Raw genomic sequence first — 6,379 nt, forward strand, 5'->3', positions numbered from 1 at the left:
GGCTTTTTGGTGCCCTTGGTTCGGGTTCATAAGGAGACCCTTCCCCTGTCTTCAGCTCATTCACATATCGCTTTTGAGCATTTCTACCCCCTCCTGCGAGATGAGGACCTCCCGAGATGGTTATTACGTCCTCTCCATCTATCGGCGGAGGCCTGTCTTCTTCCCGAGATCGGGAGTTATTATTCTGTGCTGCTGGAAGCGCGGCTACTCTCTGGCTGGAAGTAGTCTGTCCAGTACTCTGGTTTTTGACATACTGCCGGAAATAACCTCTCGAGATCAACCCTTCGATCTCGTCCTTCAGCTGTCGGCACTCATCAGTTGTGTGTCTGGTGTCCCTATGAAACCGGCAATACTTACTGGAATCCCTCTTGGACTTTTGATTCCTCTTAGGGTCCGGACGCCTGAAAGGGACCTGGTTTTAATTAGCCAGGTATATATTTTCCCGAGACTCGTTGAGCTCGGTGTGTACTTTATATATGGAGTAATACCTTTCTCCTTTCTTTTTCTTTCCCCCTTCAGCCTCGGGGTTATTTCCCTCGCTCTTTTTCCTCTTAGAGGGATTCTCTGAGGTAGGCTGTGAAGTTACTGGATCAGCCGAGGTTGAGGCGGAGTTAATGTTTATCGTTGTAGTTTCGGTTTGCGAGGTTGCTTTTAGCGTTGACCTCGCCTCCTCTACATTGACAAATCTCTGCACCCGCTTGTTAAACTCGGTTATTGACCTCACCGGTTTTCCTTGCATGTCATCCCAAAGGGCACTTCCAGGAAACACACCAGCTCGGATAGCCATCAAATGCCCACTGTCGTCCACATCTCGTGCTCGGGCGACCTCTAGATTAAATCTTGTCAGGTAGCTTTTCAATGTTTCACCTGGCTGTTGCCGGACGTTAGTCAAAGTGGACGCCTCTGGTCTGACTCCCATCATAGCCCGGAACTGCTTCTTGAAGTCTCTAGAAAATTGATCCCACGAAGTTATCGAGTGTCTCTTGTACTTCTCGAACCAACTCTTGGCAGGTCCGGCCAATGATGTCGGAAACAACATGCACCTGAGCTCGTAACCTACGTTACTGGCTCTCATAATAGTGTTGAATGTACTTAGGTGGCTACATGGGTCGGTTTTTCCTTCAAACGCTGGGACGTGAGGAATCCGGAACCCTTGAGGAAACTGAGTGTTAGAAATATTGGGAGCAAACGGCTCGAGCTCCTCATCAGAGTCCTCGTACCGACCACTCCCTCGTTCATACTTCAAAAGCCTAAAGGCTTTTTCGAGCTGATCAATCCTTTCTTGGACTGGGTCCTTAGGTGGTGCCTGGAATTGATAGTCATTAATCGCGATCCCAGGCTTGCGTCTCCGTGAGGGATCTCTATGCCCATTTAGATGATTCCTTAGATCCGGATTTGTCTGATCTCCTTTCCCCCTGCTCTGATTCAGATGATTTCGCAGGTCAGGATGTCTCTTGTGATTTTCGGTATTTTTACGACCTCGGTCGTGTTTACTGACAGACCTAGGTTCTCCGGACTCATCACTGGTGAAACTCATTGATCGGTCATTTCGTGGTGGATCCTTTCTACGTCGCCTTGTCTCCGCAGTGCGAGATCGGGACGTCTGACTTCTCTCAGATGGCGCGCCTCCTCCGCTCCTGGAACGTCACCCTGTTTCCTTGTCTTTCCCCCGCACGCCCTTGATCCTGATCTCGAACAGGTTGAGCGTTTCTGCGGGGAGGTGAAGGATATCTTATGGGAGACGGAGGGAACCATATTGGTGACGGTGGTTGTCGTCCTTGCCTCGGTCTAGAGGGTCCAGAATTTGCCCGAGACGGGCCAGTTTCGTTCGGTGCACTACCAGGAACCTGAGTCCGAGCCTCGTCAGGAGCTCGGTTGTTCTCAGTTCCTGCAGGCACTCCCACAGGTGGATTAGGCGGGACCCGAGCTCGGGTACTCCTCTGAGGCCTAGAAGGAGCAGATGGCTCTACTAGTGCTGGAGGTTGTGCCGGCCTCCTTGTGGCAGCATTTTTTCGTGGACGTCCACGGGGCCTCCGGGGAGGAACGTGCACGTCCCTTGGAGGAGGGACTTGGTCTTCGCGCGGAGGCGGGGGCTGACCCACCTGCGCCTCTGCGGCTATCCTAGTCAACTCCTCGTTACGTTTGTTGGCTTCTGCCAACAACTGTTTCAGCTGCCGATTCTCCAATTCTACAATAGGGACATAACGTTCAGGGTTATAGTACATGTCCTCATCCCTTGGTTGTGGAGGTGGTCCCCGGGAATCAGAGGACCCACTCCTTTCATCAGCGTCCGGGTTCTCCATTGGCTGTTTTCCAGGACGCCTTGGGTAATTTTCTTCAGGAGTGTTTTGATTATTTGCAGCCATGAATCTCTCAGGGATGGATGCTTGAGGCTCTCAATGAAAGCACCAAACTGTTGACGTCGTTTTTCGTCAACATATAAAAGAAGAGAGCACGTAAACAATTAAAGACAATGGCCAAAAGAAACAAACGAATCAAACACACGGTTTTTTACGTGGTTCAGTAGTTAAATCTGCCTAGTCCACGAGTCTCTGTTATTAACCTCAAGATTATCTCTGAACAATTCTTTAGCATGAATTCTACAGAGTTTTCTCTCAAGGATCAGAACTTCGGTCCTTTACAATAGTGCATGGCTTCTCTATTTATAGAGAAGGATGCAGAATACTATCCCACATATTTTGGGTAGTTACTCTTTTGTGAATAAAAATAAATGGCTTTAAATGCCTTTAATCAGATAAAAAAGGAAACGTCCCTGAAGACCAGGGAACGCATAACTGACTAAATAATATCCCACGATTCTTGGGGATTTACATCAATAAATGAGGATTACATCTCATGTTTACAATACTTGTAGATATTCAAGGTGGTTATAGCGTATCTCCAAGGCTTTAGCATTTCAGGTTTCATGTCATTATGCGAGCCACTGACATCTCCCGAGCTAACGTTGCTTTCGAGATGGGATATCGAGCTCAAGACCCTTGCTCCGAAGTTCCTGAAGATGAAGGTATTCTCGGAACTACCTTTCGAGATCGAGATCATTTCGAAATCACCGCATTCGAGATCATATATCATACTTTGCAGGCTCAACTTACAATCCTAGATCACTCTAATCCTCACGAGACCATTTGTTGCGAACTCAGCTTTCGAGGTCATATTTACTATGGCTCGAAATCTGGGTATAACAAGGCCAATCCTGATAAGATAAAGGCCCTGATAGAGATGAGCCCGCCTAAGAACAAAAAGGAAGTGAAGTGCTTAATGGGAAGGGTGGCGGCCCTTAATAGATTTATTTCAAGGTCAACCGATAAGTGCCTCCCCTTCTTTAACATCCTCAAAGGGAGCAAAAAGTTTGCTTGGGATGTGCAATGTGAAGAGGCATTTATCAAGCTGAAGGAGCACTTGGGGAAGCCACCCCTGTTGGCGAAACCTGAGAAAGGCGAGAAGCTATACCTATACTTGGCAGTGTCTGAACATGCCATAAGCGCAGCCTTGGCTAAAGGGGAGAAGAAGCAGCAACAACTCGTGTACTATATCAGCAAGCGTTTGGTAGACGCGGAGAACCGGTACTCAGAGATCGAAAAGTTGGCCTATGCATTAGTTGTGGCCTCGAGGAAGTTGAGGCCCTACTTCCATGAGCACGCAATTGAAGTTCTCACAGATAGTCCTTTAAGGCAGGTCTTGCATAAACCTGAGACCTCAGGGAGGCTGATGAAATGGTCGATTGAGTTGAGTCAATTCGATATCGTGTATACCCCAAGAGCTTCCATCAATGGACAAGTGCTGGCAGACTTTATAGTGGAGTTCACCCATCAGCCGAATGGAGGAAGAAGTGAAGAAGAGGAGCAGCCTGTCATAGAGGAAGAACGAGGGGATCTTGAGGAATGGAGTTTGCATGTGGTCGGGGTATCCATTGAAGGAGGATCTGAAGACGGTATCATGATGACAGGACCCGAGGGACACAAGATGTATTGTGCGATCCGGTTTGGGTTTGAGGCCTCCAATAACGAGGCGGAGTACGAGGCGCTCCTGGCTGGCTTGCGTTTAGCCCAGGAGCTAAAAGTGACGCACCTTCGTATTTTTAGCGACTCTCAGTTGGTGGTATACCAGGTAAAGGGGGAATATCAGGTGAGGGGACCCAAGATGGTAGCCTACTTGGAAAGGGTGAAAGGCTATCTGAGACGGTTAGTAGCATATAGCATAGAGCAAATCCCCAGAGAAAGGAATTCCCATGTTGATGCACTCATGAAGCTGGCTTCCACCAAGGATGGGGATATCCTGGAGTCGATACCCATGGAGTACTTACCCAAACCCAGCATCGTTAGTGCGGGCATACATATGGTTAGTGTCCCAAAGGAGTCGTGGGCGGAGCCGATTAAAAGATACTTGGAGGAAGGAACCTTGCCTGTGGACAAGAAAGAAGCCCGAAGGTTGGTGTATAAGGCGGCTAGGTACACCTTGATAGACGAGGTTCTATACAAGAGAGGGTTCTCAATGCCGCTTCTGTGATGTGTAGAGAAGGAGGAGCCGTTAAAAGTACTGCATGAGATACATGAAGGAGAGTGTGGTAACCATGAGAGTGGACCCTCAACGGCTAGGAAGGCCATAAGACAAGGGTACTACTGGCCCTCAATGGAGAAAGATGCAAACGACTTTGCCAAGAAATGCGACAAATGCCAGAAACACGCTAACTACACTTGGAGGCCCCCAAATGAGTTAACTAGCCTGACCAGCCCCTAGCCCTTCGCTATCTGGGGGATAGACTTGATCAGCGTCCTTCCTGCGGGTTGGGGAGGGGAGAAGTACGCAGTAGTAGCTGTAGACTATTTCACCAAGTGGGTTGAGGCGGAGCCACTCGTGAAGATAACTGCCAAACACATCACCTCATTCGTCAACAAATTCATTGTCTGTAGATACGGAGTGCCCTACAAAATTATTTATGACAACGACACCCAGTTTCAGGGGGGAGCCTTTGAGGAATATTGTAGGGGAAGGGGGATAAAGAGAAGTTTTTCAGCAGTGGTACATCCACAGGGCAATGGGCAAGTGGAGGCCATTAACAGAGTTCTTAAAAAGAACCTGAAAACCCAGTTAGAAAAGATGAAAGGAGCGTGGGTGGAAGAGCTGCCGAATGTGCTATGGGCCTACAGAACCACCCCTCGCACAACCACTGGGAGTCCCCATTCTCCTTAGCATATGGGTGCGAGGCCGTCCTCCCAGTGGAGATGCAGGTGAGTTCCTTCAGGGTACAGGCGTATGGAGACGAGGCCAACCGTGTAGCTCTGGCTGAGAGCTTGGACATGCTAGAAGAGAGAAGGGAAAAAGCACAAATGAGGGTGGCGGTATACCAACAGCGCGCAGCAAGGTACTACAACTCGAGGGTGCAAGAGAGAACTTTCAGAGTTGGCGACTTGGTGCTAAGGAAGGTACTCCCCAACACGCGAGACCCAGGGGCAGGAGTGCTTGGGGTGAATTGGGAGGGGTCCTACCAGGTTGCTCAGTGCATACCCCCAAACACTTATAAGCTGGCGCGCATGGACAACACCATCATACCTCAAGCATGGAACACGAAGCACCTTAGGAAGTACTTCCAGTAAGGCGCCCACGCCCAGTGCTAAAAGGATAGGTTTTCAAAAGTGTTGCATGTTATCTTAGTATGGTAGAGAAGAATCAAAGAGGTTACTTAGATAACCTCCTGAGTAGGTGTAAGTTTTCTTTTTTATTTCCTATGAGGATCTTATATGTATCGTTGTAGTCAGAATTCTATGAATGAAACTAGTTACACCTTCGCACTCCATTTTTTTTTACTTTACGTGAGCATCAACCAAAGTGCCTGCCGAAGTAAACTTCACCAGACACTTGGGGGGCAATAGTGGCCCGTGAAGATAAAGCACACAACAAAGGGGAGAATCCCAAGAAGGAACCTCCATCAGGAGGACCCAAAAGGGACCATGACCCTAAAATGGACCCTTTAACAGGGGATCCCAGAGGGACCCCCTATATCAGGGCCTTAAGTGAAGTCCTTACAAGGCATCCCCTGGGATCACAAGGATTAACTACCCTTGTGAACATCAAGGAGGCCATAGGGACTTACAAAAAAAAAAAAAATGGTAATGACAATAATAAGTCTAGAGCGGCCACCAAGCCATCTAGCCAAAAAGGGTCCTAAAAAAGACCCTTGCAAAAATAGTACTATGAATAACAGCGAGAAGGATACTTCTCGCAAAAAAAATAACAAGCGCACGCAAGAATATATAAAAGGATAGCTAGGACCCAAGGGGTCAAAATATCCTTATAAAAGTAATCAAGAGGCACCAAAAGAGGTCCCAGTGAACCCTTTCACAGGGGCTCCGAAGGACCT

Source organism: Humulus lupulus, chromosome 5 (genome assembly GCF_963169125.1).
Source record: "Humulus lupulus chromosome 5, drHumLupu1.1, whole genome shotgun sequence".
In the NCBI taxonomy this organism is placed as follows: domain Eukaryota; kingdom Viridiplantae; phylum Streptophyta; class Magnoliopsida; order Rosales; family Cannabaceae; genus Humulus; species Humulus lupulus.